Source organism: Stegastes partitus, unplaced genomic scaffold (genome assembly GCF_000690725.1).
Source record: "Stegastes partitus isolate 25-593 unplaced genomic scaffold, Stegastes_partitus-1.0.2 Scaffold640, whole genome shotgun sequence".
Classification (NCBI taxonomy): Eukaryota; Metazoa; Chordata; class Actinopteri; family Pomacentridae; genus Stegastes; species Stegastes partitus.
In genome coordinates this window covers 331574-349740 of record NW_007578371.1, presented here as the reverse complement: position 1 = coordinate 349740, position 18167 = coordinate 331574, and positions in this window count along the sequence as shown.

Genomic DNA, 18167 nt, shown 5'->3' with positions numbered 1-18167 from the left:
TTGCTGAACTCTGTCACCTACCTCCCCTACCAGCACGCACAATCCTAATTTGTTTCTTCACTCAATTCGTGGCCCCGTCACCCCCATCTCCCCACAGTCTGCACACACATTCGTGTGCATACACTTCTCTCTGTTGTGTCGATTAGTCAGAGTTGAAGGCCTGGAGTCTCTCGCTGATGGACACATTTGTCTGCTCAGCAATCTGCTGCTGCGCCAGAAGGAAAGCGCGCACACACACACACACACACACACACACACGCAAATCCATGCATGTACACACAAGCACAGGCAAACACACACTAAGTTATGCACACACCACACACGATTTGTCAATACGCGCCTATGTCGAAGAGGAACCCACCTTCACTAATGCCTGAGGTAACCTACTTTTGTTAGCTATCTCTGGGTTGTGATTCATATGTTTACACACATGCACATATACACAGAAACATACACAATCCTGCACAGACACACACAGAAACACACACCAGCCTGCATGCAGACAGAATATAGATCGGTATACAGTGTGGCTGCTAGTGAGTTTAGACACAGAAGAGTGTTATCTCTGAAATCTTGTTCCAAACTGTGATCTAGATGAAAAAAAACGGTTCCTCTAGCCGCTGCCTTTTAAAACGCCCGTCAAAGACCATCACGGCTATTAATGTTGGAAACCGAAACATTCAAATATTCTACCACAAAGACTTAAAAGATAAAAAAGAATTTGCATAAGCTCTTTGTTTTAAGATGAGGGGGGAAATCCGCAGCGCAACTCGAGGTGATGGAGATTCAGCTTCGCTTTGGAGATGATCTACAAATATTTGTTGGGAGAACATTCACTGATGAGAAACACAATTGTCTGATTTAAAACAGCTATTAAATGGAAATTAAATAAATAAGTAAATCAGTTAACGCTGAAAGTGTTCCAGTAAAATTTGCAGCACACACTAGATGCAGGTAAAAGTGTTTCATGTGTAGTTTGCAAAGAAAAAAAATAAATAAATAATGATGATGAAATAGATAATCAGACAGAAGATAGTTTTAGTGAGTATGTAAATAAACCAAAAAATAAAAAAGAATATAATAACTAAACCTCTAGTCAGGAGTTTGTATTTCAGGTTTTCCTTTAGTTTATTTAATTTTTTCCATAATGGCATATTTTCCGCCATGAAACTTAATTTTACAATTTCCATAGCAGCGATGTTGCTTCCTGTCAGCTCACAACCACCTTTCAACCAATTACTTGTTACCGACCTCTCTGACAGCTACCTCTGGAGTTTTGTTCACCACAAGTGCTTTAAAGCAGAGTTTTGTTCTATTCGACACACAAGGAAGCACAGCTACAATGCATGAGGATGTGAGTGTCTAATCTGAATCTCATCCTGCCATTGGTTTAACTCTATTTCAATGGTCAAGAACCAGTTGCGGCAACATTGTTACCTGCCAGCACCCCAGAAAATATGCTCATGTGAACTCACAGTGAGTGGGGGTGAGTTTACAGTGGGGCAATGTGCACAGGGCAAACCTACACAAATTCCACATGCTTGGTTAGCCAATACGGGGTCTACAACAGTTTTGCTTGTTGGGGCTCCATGATGTGCAGCTCTGGTGGGGCCACAGTGGGCACCATAGCTGGACAGGCAATACCAAGCCCACAAACGGAGCATAGTGTGGGCATCCTGCAGGCCCACTCCAGCCCACTCTCAGCTCACAGTGTGGGCTGACACACTGGGGCACCACGAAGCCCACATATTTCACGCCGTAAGTGGACACATCGTGGGTGGCGCATCAATTTTATGCCCACTGTGGCCCCAGATGGGCCCCATAGGGGGATGTTTGCACAGAAAGTAAATAAGAAGACTGCTACCTGGTATACATTGATACAAAAATGCAGAATTGAAATATTAAGAAAATTGTGTGAATCCTGTGACAGCCTATGTTTAATATATTTATCTATTCTTTATTAGTTTGTAAGTTTAATTCTACATATCATGTATGTTTTACAAATATAGGTATAGTTATCCATCAGGTCATTTATGTACAAAAAGTGTACATAGTGTGTATCCTCTTTTTGTCTTCATTCTATTTGTGTGCATTTGCTTCATTTTTATCTATTGTGTGTTTTGAGTTGCTGCAATGTGTTAATTTCCCCAGTGAGGGATCAATAAAGTTTATCTTTAAATGCATCCAGTGTGTTTTGGTGATAAACACTGGATGTAAACATACGTATTGGTTTCTTGTTTATAAAGAAACACAATAAGGCAAGCCATCCGACTGCTGTTACAGGTGTACACACTTGAGCTACAGTAACAACAATGCCAAAAAAAAAAAAAATTGGAATCAACTTTACAAAGGCTGCTGCTGCTCCTAGGAAACACAGTACACAGATACATAACTAAAGTATTCCTTTATTTAGCTTAATGTGGCTGCTTCTTACCTGGTTGCCAGAGCCAATGTTTAAGGCAGCATTACTTGGTTAATGTAACCTCAGCAGTGTTTTGTTGTTAAAGTTATTCCTAAAAGACAGACACATAACTCTTTGGAGAGCACTTTGCGTCTCTGTAGTTGCACCCGTTCACACTATTAACACTTGTTCTTGCAGGGTTTTGTTGACGGAAAATCTCGAAAAGTAGTACGAGGATTATGGATTTCTTGCAAGTGATGATTCATATGAGCAGAACTTCCCCATTAAAATGACAATGCGAGCTCAGAGGTCAAGAGCTTTGAACCGCGCGACAGGGACAACCAGACAAAGTTCTGTTTTCATGCCGTCACTGTTATTTGGGACTAATGTACTAACAAGCTGGTGTTTGATAGGTGTCAGTAGGCTAATTGAGCAATTTCCCGTGTGTGTAGCACGAGCACATGTCGACTGCACTGTGTTACACTGGGAACACTAGGAGAAAAAATACATTTTTTAGTAATTCATGATTTCATAAAGAGAAAAATAAATGAGTAAAAATGTTTATATTTTACAGTCAATACAGTGTAAAAAGCCTAATCTATGTGGCATGTATAGGGATGTATGCAGCATTAAAGGGGTTAATAAAGTATGGGGGCACATAATTGGCTGTAAGGTAGCATAGGTGATGAACAGTCATAAAACTACCACATTACAACATAAAATCTTCACTATAAAATGTAATCCATATTTCACTTTTTGCGGCATTATTCATACGATTGTTTATTTTATAATGTCTGTTTTTAATCTATCCAATACCGAACACTCCGGGGCTCCATAGCAACAGTACAGTGCTGTTGGTCTCTCTAGTCCCCTCTGAGGATTCTTTTCAGACTGTTTAAAAAAAACAAAAAAAAAACCAGGTCCCTTTGTAGCGGCATGGGAGCTGGGGATGGTCTGGCAACGAGTCATATGAGACACATTATTATACTCTCCTATACCTGCTCAATTTTACAGCATTTGAGAAAGAATATATTGCAGCAACGACGGCAGCACTACTGAAAGACAGAGGTAAGATGGGAGACTTTTTGATAGCTACCACCGTGTGCTGATACACCCATGATATCTCTCGGGAGTCCACATTTGCGGTGTAGTTGACTAGTTAAAATAACACACAAGAAACAGGCGTGCTCCAGCTGTTTCCTATTGACAAGCTTCCTTATCATTTCTCGTGGAAGTCAGTTGGGGAAGAGATGATTTAGAATAGTGAAATAAAGCGAGGGGGCGGAAAAAAAAAAAAAAATAAGAAGGGAAAGGGGGGAAAATCAAACACCCTGGCTGTGGGTGATGAACGTCTGCTGTGGTTGTACGTCTCCTTCAGTCCATCCCAAGAGGAGAGGAGGGATGAGAGGAGCAGTGCAGGAAGAGGAGGTTTGTCTGAATCAACATGTTTTTTAAGAGGGATCCGAGAGAAACTGGGACAGTGGTGGCATCGCTGATGTCCCTGGGCTCAGTGCGCTACAAACACAGGACACACACACACACACATACACAAAAGTACGAACAAACACACATTTACACACACGAAGAGATTCTCGTGCCCTTGGGGAGCCCCGCTTTCAAAGTGCTTTCAAATGGTGCTGTGCAAAATCTCCATACATTATAGTCAGAATTTATATAAAAAGGCTGTATTTGCATAAATGTAGTCACATAAGGGACCAAACACAGCAGAGAGAATATTCAATCGGGTTGACTCGTTAGTCCGTCTGACACACACACACACACACACCTTGGCTTGCAAACATACATGTGGAAACACTCTTTGCATAGATAATCACATATTTCCTCACACATTACTCCATAGGCATAATTAGAGGCAAAATCATTGATGTTATGACTCACACATGAACATAGCGTGGTGACAAAATACCTTGATTGGCGTCTGAGTGCTTGAAGAGGGATCCTAGGTCAAAATCAGGTCTATTAGGTGCCTGATTGCATTAAATATGCAAATATGGCCCAGCTGGAGCCAATCCCGTCACACCTGTGGGTCCTCCAGGTCCTGCAGCGCAAAAACCAGAAGAAGTGTGATTTTAATGATGTGCTCCAATATGAAGGAGACTCTCATTCATTACGGCTAATCTGCAAACATGTGTTTTTTAAAAAGTACATTAGTGTTATTTTTAGCTGAAGTAAAGCCTCTGGAGGAATACCTGGAGAGCGCAAACAGCAGCTTTTAATCTTAACTAAATGGATTTAAAGAAAAAAGAACAAAAAAAAAAAAGTTGATGGTGTTCTGTGTGCATTTTGGGAATGCAGTTTTAAACATAAGTCTTTTGGAAGATTAAGGGCGAGTCGCACATGTATAGGTGCAGCATCCCACAGTCGGAAATAAGGCACAGTTAAGACAAAGGGTTAGTTATGTATTGCTGTGCGAATGTCATGTTTAGTTGCATTTATTTTCATAAGTATTGACAAAACATATAAAGTGAGGAAAGCTCTATTCATCAGTGCTGCATTGTTAATGCCACATTCATTCTAATGTGCTTCTGGACATGTAATAATAAATGTCAAATGGATAGCTCTGGGGCGATAGTGTTTATAAGAATACAGTATAGATATCTAATCACAGCAGATGTAAAGTTAAAGCAAATACAGACGCTCAGATAGCAGTTAATATGTCTTTAATTTAACTGACATTTTTAACGTTGTGTCATTCAACAAGATCTTTTATTTGAAATGTAACTCTCATTTATTAACTTACAATTCTGATTAAATATATGTTAAGTAAATGGCATGTGCACTAGCTTCCAACCTTCTTTACTACCTTTTTTATGCAGCACTTCCCTCTGTGTTACCACCAATAATGTGAAACTGGAGGCAGAATTACACATAGATGCCTTTGTGTTAACAAGCATACTAATAAGACGGAGACCCACTCTGTAAAAGCATTTTCCAACAGCACCATTGGTGAACAAAAATCAGTAAATAACATCTCAGGCCACTGTTTGTGAAATAAACCCTTTTTTTTTTCTCTTGTTGCCACGTTTAACACAGTAACTACAATTGAACATATCAATACAAGGAGAAGACGTCGCTCCCATCGCACATTTATTATACACTGAACACTAGCTTAATATTTACACCCTGCATACAGCATGTAAAAGCTTTGTAATAACTTAAAGCGTTTGGATGTCGGATGCTAGTAACATTCGATATGTTTTATTTAAACTGACCTGTGTATTTTATAACCTACTTTACAGATGTTCCCTGTTGCTTTTCTCTTTCAATGTCCCTCTAAAGGATTTCTCTTGGAATATATGTAACACGATCATGCATTGATGTAACAGCATGAATAACTAGTGTAATGAGCATTTGGACTCGTATTCAGAAATGTCCAGTGCACATAATGAATTATGTAGATCCACAGGGAGGAGGAAAAAAAAAAAAAAAAGTGACACCGGTCCTTCTCTGTTTCACTGTGTAAACCATGTGGACCTACATCCCCACATACAATCATATCATCAGTTCGACACCAGCCAGGCTTGAAATGGAGCCTGTTTTCCTCGCTCTCCTCTATTCTTTTAGATGAGTTGCATGGGTCTGCTTATAGTGAGTGTGAAATGAGCTGAGCTAAAGTGGTTTTGCTAGGGCAGTTATGCTTGAACCAGAGAGGGGGAAATGAATGGCTTGGTGTTTTACTTGACTGGCTGGAGATAGGAAATACTGTTGGACATGGAGAGGAGGAGTTGCATTCAGGCGGACGTGCATGTGTGAATATACGATTAAAGCAAATAATATGTGACTTTACATCCATGTCTCAATTGTCCTGTCACTCGAGGCATCTCTAACACCTAACTACACTGTCCATGCAACGCACCAGCAGCACAACAGTCTGGGGCTTAAGGCCCTTGTTGACATTGCTGGTTGTGTTCATCCATAAGAAGCATGTTACAGAGCTTAAAAGCCAATGCACAGCTATGCAATTTGTCTAAACCTGACACAAAAACAGATTAAATGCAGGAAAGGGGGCAAACACTGCTGCATATGTTTAAATTAAATGAAACTTTAGGCCACATGTTAGCATCTTTATCAGGCTACTGAGAGTGCAGCCGAGTCTGATGGGAATTTCATTACTTTGCAGGTATTTGGTTGCGTGTCAAAGAATCTGGTTTAATAGTATTGGATGACAGGTTAAGTGATAAGCAAAGCTTATGCAATCCATCCTAAAGAGGACACAAATGTAGGTATCAAATCCCATGTGTGTTCAATAGTCAGTTAAGGCCTTTTACTGAAAATAACAACTGTCAACTTCACGGTGTCGCTCGAGGTAAAATCAGAGGATCACCCAAGTCGTAGGGAATCATCCTCTGGTAGACATGGGAGTCTGTGCAAAAAAATTTAATGGAAAATCCATCTAATGGTTGAGATATTTTAGTCTGAACCAAGGAGATAAGACCAACAGACTGGCAATTCCATCCTTAGAACTGCTCCCTAGCTGCTAGTGTAGCTAAAAATATCAATTTCATCAAATGCTTCCTCAGAGGCATAAATGTTTCCTTCATAAAGAAGCACAAATGGAAATTGAAAAGAAAATTCATCACAGAAACTAGTAAATGAACACAAAATCATATGAGCATAATTATAGGACATATTGCATCCAAGTTCCTCTTGCTCCGGCTCAGAGCTGCACCATGTGCTTTCAAAGGTCACGCTGATCTGAGGGGAGGATTTTAACTGGAAGGCAGCAGATGTAAACAAACAGAGTATCGGCCATTCAATACGAGGAGCTACTTTGATTTAGCTGATGAATATTTTGTGCATTACAATACACTGAAATGACCCATAATGTGTGCAAATTGATAAATGAAGGGGTTTGTTTGTCAGGAGAAAAAAAAAAAAAGTTCTGCATTAAACAATGGGCTTATGTATGTGGGAGTCAACAAGGGAGACTGTGGATGTCTCAGCCTGTGTTGCTGAAATAATAAGATACAGAATGAACTGAACTTCAGCAAACCAGCAGATTCTGCGCACCGCAAACTGTGTACTGCTTTTGTCTGTCTAAACTTGATTAAACAGTCAACCAATTTCCAGTCAAATTGGGGAGGAAACTATCCAGATGCACATTTTATTTGATTTAGCCTTTGGTGGAAACAAGTGAGCCGTTGTCCCAGCCACTAATTTCACATACCACATGTAACTGAATTAATTTTATAAAGACTCTGAATTTGTTCATGCAGCTGGAAACATCTGAGGCTCAACCGTCAGTCTGCATCCATGAAAACTTCGAGTCTTAGCCCCAAAGAGGCTAGAATAGAAGCATCTGAATGCAAAAAAAAAGATTTCATGATGATAAATAGGTACAGAGAAAGTAGTAATGTACCTAAAATTGCAACCAAACTGCTTTTCATTAGCAGGCGAAGAAGCTGTCACAGACAGGGTGGATTTTTTTGTGTAAATTATATAGCAAAACAAAATCCAACCCAAACAGATACATACTAAATAACTACATTTAAAGGAAAAACCCACCATTACTCAAGACGACAATCTGTAATGGTAACATTATGCTCGTTTAGGAAAGAGGAAATGTGACCCTGGTAAAATAAGATACAACCTAATATGAGGGTAAATAGTACCAACAGCGATGTAAGGCTTTTCAAATGAACTCTAGTTTTAAATAAACCACTTCACATGTTTTTCTGAGTCCAGCAGCTTCTTCTAGCTCTAGCACCTAGTGTGGTGTATGTACAGTGCAAGTTGTCAGTTAAACAAGCTCATAGTTTGATTAGCCAACCAACAAACTACCATTTATCTGCATTTATTTTTATATGTGACATTATTATTCCCCCAAACCAGCCTGCAAAGTCAAACATATTTCCTCTGCCAACGTTGCCTCTTGTCTCCAATCCTGTTAGTGATAATCACGATAAGATCTCAGTTGTGGTGAGGAGGGTGTCCAGTTTAGAAACCTTAGAGTTGCCAAAAACCAGTGGATTGCTTTCTCAGGGTTGGAGTTAAGCTGTTTCCCCAAGCTAAAGAGTTTAAGTATCTTAGGATCTTATTCATGAGTGGCGTACAAATGTTGAGTGTTAAATGGAAAGATCGATCTGTGCAGCATCAGCAGCAACACCTGCGTTGCACTAGACAGCTGTGGTGAAGCTCTCTATTTACTCATCAATCTAACCCGAAGCTATGTTCATGGGCTCTAGGTAGTGACTGAAAGAATGAGTTCATAGATAAAAGCATCTAAAATTAGTTTTTTCCACAGGGTGGGCAATTGAGGAGCTCGGACATCTGGAAGGAGTTTAGAGTGGACTCCCTGTTCCTTTGTATTGAAGGGGCCTTCTTCTGGAAGTTTTTTTTGGGCATGTCCAACTGGGAGGACACACTAGGGGTAGCTCTAGAACTAGCTGGAGGGATTACATGTCTCATCTAGCCTGGGAGCAACTTGGGATCACCCAGGAAGAACTGGAAAGCACTGCTGGGAAGAGGGAAGTCACCTGCAGCCACCATAACCTGAACCAGGAAAGATGGATAGATAGATAGATAGATAGATAGATAGATAGATAGATAGATAGATAGATAGATAGATAGATAGATGAATGATGGATTCCTCCTCAACAGAGGTAAACAGATGTTACAAAGATATCTTAAAAGGCTTTAAGTGCTTTGCTGGGGTGGTTATATATTGCTTATCATATAGAAAGCTATTTTTTAGGGAGATGAAACAGTCTCCAGCAGGGTAATGCTAAAGAGACACACATTTATTCTTGGTGCACATCTGGCATCACTCATTCCTGCACAGATTTTTACCTTTTCCCATCAACAAGTTCCACATTTTTTCCTCAATAGCTGATTGTGTAAACACAAGGTTTTTTTTAAAATGTCCAAATACTCCTTGAGCACATTGTCAGGGACTCACAGGCTCAGAAATGTAAAGAATGTGAGTGCACACCAATAAGGAGGTGTTTGGTTTGCCAGCTGGAGATTAGCTATTTCAGTGGTTAGTTACAATAGCTACCCACGGTGAAAACTACCAGGATTCCTCTTTCGTTTACACAGGCTCTTTCTCCTTTACATCACGAGGCAATTCAAATCTATCAACCCTTATTTCCTCCTGCCCGATCCTTCCACTCTATAGAAAGGGTGTTTAATGTCCCATAAGCACTCTGCAGACGTGTGTGTGTGTTTGTGCGTCACTGTGTGTGCGCTGGTTGGTCAGCGAGGTGATGTAGGGGTCTGTCCTGGAGGTCTGAAGGGGATGCAGGTGGCATGCTCCGCCATCTGTCGTGCCACCGTATTAGGACAGTATCTCAACACCTGCTCGGTCGAGTTCAAAACACACACGTACAAACATCCACCCACACACACACATGGCCGCACAAGGGTGTAGGAAGAAGGAAAAAAAAAAAAAAACGCACAGAAGCCTGGAGGGCAGAGATGAAATATCCTCCTCATCAGTCGTACACAGAGACCTGGAGGTCCAGACCTGGAGACCGTGACCATACATCTGACCACATGACCCTGGGATACACATGCACACCCGCCCACACGTGCACACACACACACACTGTTCTTTATGTCCCTGTTTAAGTTTCTCTTTGTTTTAACTCCCCTATATCTAATTTTGTGCTTTGGTGCATGTGTTCTCAATGTGCATATTTGAATATTACTGCTTTGAAGAAGAAGAAAAAAATTGTTCCTTTATCTCCAACCACCTCATTCTTGGCCTCCACATCACATAGATAATGAACAGCATCAAAATCCTGGCATGTGGGTGCCTATTTGTGGGTGTATGGTTGTGTGCCACCACAATGTCACCGTATTAACCAGATCAGAAGTACAATGAGTAAATAGGTCAACTAGAAACCCCTTAGTGCCAATTTAGAGACTGATGAAAGGGTGTAGGAAGGCATATATCATTATAAACCTTATTAAACGGGCCAGCGTCTGTCCCAGAGGCTAGAGCAACGATGCTGTAAAAATGTTATCGATGTGGTCGTGATATGTGCCACGGTGCTCATTATGCATGCGATGATAAGTAGCTGAGTCGCTGACACATTTAGGATTTAGGTGTATTTTATGCTCCGTTCTATTATCATGCAGCGTAGATTGTATTTAATGGCCCCCGACGGCCCCCTGCATTTAGCACATCATTGTTAGGATGCAGACAAACATGTTTATGGAGAAAAAAAAAAAAAAAGTCTCTTACTGTTTCTCCATTCTGCAGAAATTGTTTTCAGGGCATTAACTGTTAGGTGCTATGAACCTACATTCTCAAATAGTTTTCTTGGCAACATTTAGTGAACTCAAGATGCGGTCGTGTGTGCTAACTAACATCTCAGTGTTCTTCCTCGTCCTCTGTGTATCTTGTGCACTAAAGCTAATGACTTACAACCCTGGAGGAGAGGTGTGGACTTGCAATCGATGCGAGGCGTACTGTAATGGAATATTAATGATGCAAGTGGAAATTTTGTGAACAATGGGGCATGTTTATGAAGCCTTTGTTTTTCTTATGTAACCGCTAAAAAAAAAAACAAAAAAAAAACTGCATCTCTGAATAATATCATAGATATCTATTCAACTTAGCCAGAAATGTGAGTCACAGAGTAAATTTTATTATTCCTAAAACATAATCTTTGTTCAGGGTCTGTTTAATGGATGCATTCTGATGCCACACAGGAGCTACACAACTGAATACAAACACTTTATGTTGCCACCTCTAGGGGCTGCTAGCGGGGTTTTTGACTTTTACATTCCTGTTGCACAGATGAAATGGTTATTTTTAAATGCATGTTCATTCGTTGTGTAATCTCATTTTTAACCATTTGATATTAATGTTGTCTATTTTACATACAAGCTGATGATATTTTAATCACCTAATTAGAATTAACAACATATGTTAATCACAGTGGTTGTTAAACTCTTTATATATCTTTTTTTTTTCCCATCTAAATATTTGCCTTGTTTGAAATGATGAATAGGGGAAAATTGAAAAAAAAAAAAAAAAAAGATGAATAGAAAAAAGGGACTTGAGACATCTGTTGAATGTCTGGTCCTGTCAAACATATTAATACTTAAAAAATAATTGAAAAAAAAACATCTGTGAATTGCTAATTTATAGGCAATGTCATGTTTTAAATAAAAAGATTTTTTAAATCTTTCTTGAAAGATATTGCCATTTAGTTCTAGCTATTCTTCAAAGTAATTCCAGTTGCCTTCTTGCTGTTGTGTGCCTCCGCTAACTATTCAGATTGCTGTTTACAGCCACCTCTTCTTCTTAGCCATTGCATTGAACAACATCTGACAAGTGTTTTTGCAGATTATTATTATTTTTTTAACATCGCAGTGAAGATGACCTTTGACCTTTTCGATATAAAGTCTTATCACTTCATCATTTCATCCTATTGGACAACTGTGTGAAATTCTGTCACAATTACCACTTAAAATCTTGAGTTCCAGGCAAAAAAAAAAAAATGTTTTGTGAGGCCACAGTCAGCGTGACCTTTGCCTACCGAAATTAAAATCAGTTAATCCTCGAGTGGATGGTTTTGTCGAATTTGACGAAATTCCCTCCGGCTGTTATCAAGTTATCGCATTTACCCGAAAGGGAGGGAGTCGAGGTCACAGTGACTTTGACCTCTGACCTTTGACCGCCATAATATAATCAGGTTATCAGTTCATATTTGTGCCAAATTTGAAGAAATCCCTTCGTGGCATTCAAGACATTTATTTATTTATTTTATTTTTTTCTCTAGAACAGGACACACATATGATTGTTTGCAGTCTAATAATTCCTCAGACTGCAGTGCTGGTTTGTCCACCAACCACATTTACTGTTGGCATTTGCAGAAAAACTGGGCAGGTAGGAGTGAAGGGGTCTGAAATGACAGGAGAGTTAGTGAATGGAAAAAATAAAAAAAGAAAACAGGCGGAGCACAATGGAAAAATAACTAGACAGTAACGGCTGTGACAGAAAATACTGAAAGGTGTTGCAGAATATAAATGCTCTCAAAGGTTACTGCTGAAAAACAGTTCCAATCATAAATAGCAACAGAGATTTTTAGGGGGATTATAAGTTTAACACATCATGGCAGACAACATCTACTACTCTTGCCCATCAACTTCTAATGGTTAATCATGCCTAGAAAGAAGCTTTTCAGTATAGATTTAGATCACATTAAAAAAAAAAAAAGTAAAACATGTGATATAGTCAGTCAGAGCTATTCTATTCGGCCAATAAATGATCTGATTAACTTAATCAGCAGTTTATAGATAGGACATAGTCTAGTCTAACTATCATGTGATCTTCCGTTTTCTCAAGAATTATATTTAAACTGATTATCAGGGACTTAAATTATCGGCACATTGCGTTTAATCCCACTGAGGAGCTACAGCAGAGTGGTTTTGCTCTATTAAAATGATCACTGAGTTTGCGCTATGCATGATTGGAAATGATGGACATTTTAATAAGGTCTGGGCTGGATAAAAGCATGCCTGCAGATTACTCATCACAGTGGTTATGTTGCCTGTGTTTTCTATGATATTAAAGCCACTCCAAATAAGAAGGACATTTTGAAGAGTTTTTAAACATAAAACGTAACATTACTGCATTGGGCTCACTGTCATAGTACATGCACTCACATATTTTATTGTCTGAGGGCTCTTATCGTACAGAAATGCTTTTTTTTTTTTTTTTTTGTCAGGCTTAAAACAACGCAGAGATATATATATTTTTTAATATATAAAGAGTTGCCAAAAGTATCTCTTCTGACAATAACATTATTGAGGTTTATGGGACACACTGATATTTTGAGTGACAGGATTAAAACGAGAGGGCAGCTCTATTTTTAGAAATATGAAGCCAGAGCCGATGGCCATGGAAAAAAAAAAAAAAAAAGGAAACTGGGGTGATAATTTCAGCTACCGGAGGCTCACTGTTCAATTTGTCAGCAAGGGTGAGCTCAGTCACTGTATTTATTTGCAACAGTTGTGTTTTTGCCAGTGCAGTGTGGGAAGCGTTGGCTTAAGGGTTACGTTGGTAGCTGCCATCGCACACTGTGACACTGTACATTGTCAGAAAGTTAAAAATGTAACACGGAGGGACTTTCTCGGATTAAGTGGGGGTTGTTTATTTATACCAATTAAAAATACATATAGTGACATGTAATTATATGAGGGCCTGCCCTGTCATTTGTTTTTTTAACATCATGTGCAACTGTAGGCGTTTTCACGAATGGGAATGAACTGATTTCTGTAAATACTGCACATTGCACCTGCTTAAACGTGTACAAATACACAATATACATGCAGCTGAACATACTGTTATCTGAAGCTATCACACTTTGAAGAAGAAAATCATTAAAAAGTCCCCTTTAAGCATTTGCTTAGAGTGAATGAACAACAACAATATGCAAACATGCCCCGAACATATAACCTTATAAAGCTAATGTGTAAGCCTGTTTAGGCATCCAGCAGAAACAGAGCAATATTAGCATTCATTTGAAGTCCTGTTTCTATCTGGCTGATTAATAATCAGTCATTTTTGCCCCCCCCCCCCTTATTTTTTCTTTCTTTTTTGTTGCCTCCATGAACTCTTGAGAAAAATGAAACTCTCTCCAACAGCTGGTTGCTACCTTTTTTTCTGCTGTAACAAGAATGTAAGTGGGTTTATCCAGTTGGTTTTTGGTGTAATTAATCAAAATGATAAGCGCAGTATGTCGGCCAGAAACCAGACAATGAGCCAAAAGAGGAAGAAAAGATTCACAGAGTTAAACGCTTATAACTCACTGTTAGATGGTCACTGAATTTGATCTACTGTAAATGTGAAAATTTTAGGTTGCAGTTACAAAGAAGACAAACAAAACCAGTGAACTGAACAAACAGTGGGTCTTTCTCATATATCGTCCTGTAAAACACATCAAATCGAACATAAATACATCCTTTTGTTAAAGTAAATGATACAGAAGCAAGAGTAAATTGTAAACTATCATTTGCAGATGTTACCTGAGTATTTAGGTGTAAAAACCAATTCAAACTGTGACTATTTCAATGGCAGGTTAGTTTTTATTTACCTTTGTGTGACTCATTTTTAATTCCTATTAAATCGGCCTGCTGTGGTTGGAGAAGCTGTCCATGTGAGGATGTTCATGCTGTCTGATTTTATTGTATCACTTATAACAAAACTACAACATTTTAGTCATTAAAAAGTCTGTTTACAGTTCTTGAGGAGTGCGTATATGAAAAACAATCTAAAAAGAAAAAAAAAAAAGGTGCGGAAAACCTTTTGTGGCTCTAAAGTTGGTCGAGGCAGGAACTTTTCAAGTAAAAAAGTCAGAGGGTGTGGAGTTAGAAAGAATTGAGCTGGACAGACTTTCGTTGCTCCTCTTCTATGCTTGAGGCTGGCGGCTCAAAGCAACATTCGCCGCTGGTAGCACGACATGGACGTCCGACTGAGCTGGCAGTGATTGAGCTGCATTGTGGGTAATATAGCTGCCAGGGTTTGACAAGGAAGGAGAGTGGGAGGAATAAAACACACAAAAAGCGATATCGCTGATTCCGCAGCACTGATTCCCAATACTTTGAATGCTGAAGTCCTTTCATGCATATGAATTTCTTATCGGATTCAGGAAAAGTTTGGTTTTTATAATCGCACTCCTTGAATCAAGAAAGTTACGCGCATGCGATGACACCACAGTTACACACAAACAAGACAAGTTGCTTCCTGACATTGCATTGGCCTCCTACCAGAGGCCAGAGTTGATGTCAGAGTGAAGCCCTCCCACCAGCCCCTGCTTTAATTGAAGGAAGCTGGTGAACAAGTGGACCGGAAAATTAGTTCTTCTTACCAGCCAGGCACACAGTCACACTAAACTACAGTTGGAGACATCCTTAAACACAAATGTAGTTACACACACACACACACACACACATATGAAGAGCTAAGGGTTTCCCTGCTCCTGATGAAGTGACCGTTTCCTGAACTTTGCTCTGCGGGAACACAGTGAGCAACATTCCCGCTGCCTAACATCACCTGCGGCACAGTAAAACACCGTATCCCAGATCATTGCTTTCTAAAATTTAATTAGATGCGACCGGGCTAATAGAAAAGTTATCGCCGGTAAGTCCTCTGGTGTCTTTATCAGTTTACCAGAAATGGTTCTATAGTCAGTCGAATGTGCAATTATTCATGTCATTGCAGTGGACTGCAGTGCATTCAGCCCACAGAGCAACCTCTATGGCTTAAAGAGACTCACAGCTGAATTGAAAATAGAATTTTGCTAACTTTTTGTGTTGGGAAGTTTAAACTAAAATGTCACTTCAGCCATTGTTGACTCTGTTTTTTTTTCTTTTAAAGGGAGATACAATTGGTTTTGGAGAAACTTGTTAAAAACATGAGGTGTTTCCCATAGTTAACTGGTGCAGAACCAATTAGAACAGATTCTAGTCCTGTATAGCTTCCACCGCTGATAAAAGACATTTGATTCTCCTTTTTCAACAAGAGAAAATAGTGTCTGTTATGCAGCATTAGCAACTACAATAAGATATGTGTCTGTACAACATTCAACACATAGAAGGACCCAAGTTTGAAAAGACAGTTCATGGTCCAGTTCTGAGTGTATTCCAAACCGTAACACTGTGTGATTAAGGTCGGTTCTCTCCTCTCTGTGGACTGTTCAGAGTTATTCAGGGACTGTAGAAAATCATTAACTCAGGTAAAGGGAGCTGAGACTGTATAAAAGGCTTATATCCTCTTCCTTGGACCTCTCTAATAGCCCCCTTTACATGCAGTTTGCACTGAACTTTTCAACTTCCAACTAATTAGTCATCAGTCTCCTGTCTTCAGCTATCAACCACCATTTGCAGCAACAACTCTTGGCAGGGATGATCAAGTGTCAGCACTGGAACACATGTGGGGAAACTTCTCTGTTCTACAAAGTCAATCATGCAAATTCTGTTATTTTAGTATGGTGGTAATTTTAGAAATTGTTGCTTGCAAGCAGTTGATGCCCATAGAGAAAAGCCTGTGGACCCCACAATGTTGTCTTATTTTCTTGGAAACTGCTGATTTGGCTCACTGGATTAATTCATTCATTTATCCAGCCACCATGGTTGGTCTTCAATGTTGTGCAGAGTCCTGCTTTGCAGATAGCTGTGTGAATGAAACCAAGTTGAAATAAAATAGTTTTCCTGTGAACCGGTGCTGCAGACTGAGCTTATTTACAACGAGAGTTTCCCGAGGACACTAACTGCTAACAACGAAACAAAGGCTTATTTATCTCACAGTGAATCCAGTTGGTGCTCTGAGATTAATGATTTCTGAGCTTTTGCTCATAAAGACCCCACAACCCAAAGAGAAAATAACAGAAATCAATTAGAGACAAATGATTCTGGGAAGAGGATGAACAACAGAGGCAAAAAAATAAATAAAACCATGGGATTTATGTTTATACATAACTAAGCCTGAACTTCTATTTTCAGTGTGGACAAAAACTCCTTAAGAAGTCCTGTTTAGAAAATTTCTGACACCTACAATACCATGACAACTGGACACACTCCAACAGCTGAGAAAGTCTCTGTGGACTGTGAATAAGTACTCAGAAAGTTACTGGTTGGATCCTGGGGTGAAATCATTTTACTAGATGCTGTTTGCAAGAACTTTGAATGTCAATACCAAGATGTTTTAGGATGTTTTCTAACCTGTTTTGTTCAGTCTGTATGGCTTGGACTCCTTTCTCCCCTTGCTTCAAATTACCTCGGGCACACAGCAATTGGGCCTTGAAAGGGCACTGTTTAGTTCAGGTCCAAATGAATTCTGGATCCGCTCATCTGTTGCAAGAACGTGATTCCACCTTGATCTGATCCAACAGCAAGGCATACAGTTCTAGCTTAACTCTGTATCAGGCAAGGAACCATATATACACCGTTTCCCAATACAAAGAATGCAAGTACAGACAAGTACACATACTGGGGGCAGAATCACGTGACTTCATCCAGCCAATTAACGAAGGTCAGACAACACCGTAACCCAGTCAAAATGGCCTCGGACCAATCACAAGTGAGCCAGAGTGATATTTTGACACACGTGTCATAAGTTCCATAAGTCTGTCTGGTGATGTTTTTTAGACACATTGAAGAGTTTTTGAACATCTAATGTGGATTTTCATAATGCGAGAAACCAACTGAACCCGAAAATGCAGCAACTTCACCAACTCATCCACTGGTAAATGTCAGCAAAAATGAACACTGGGTTTGGAAACGTCCATCAGACTTGAACTTTGTTAAGCTCCAACAACTGTAAAGAAAAAAAAAAAAGAAAACCTGAAAAGAAAAAGACAACAAACTGAAGAAAACATAAACCCCACAGTTTCTACAGCAGACTTTACAACACCAATAAGTAATAACATACTATGCTATCTGAATGGTTGGTGTTAGGTTGGTTTATCTAGAGAGACACTCAGCTGTGATTGGATGTTGTTGTCAAAACTCATGCTCCAGCCTAACGGAGGTTTTTGCTGACAAATTGGAAAGAAATCTCAAGAGCACTTCATCTCAGAGCACCTTTTTTGTTTCTTCAGCCAGTTACTGTTCTACTTATCCCAGCCAAAACCACAACACTTAACCCTATCCAACCATCAAACCATAGACAGCTAAACAGATTAAATAAAAAAATTAAAGGCTGAATTGTCTCCTCCAGGATCATCTGGATGGGTCAAGACACACGATCAAACTGTCAACCCTGCAATCAGCCTAACAACCTAACTGACCA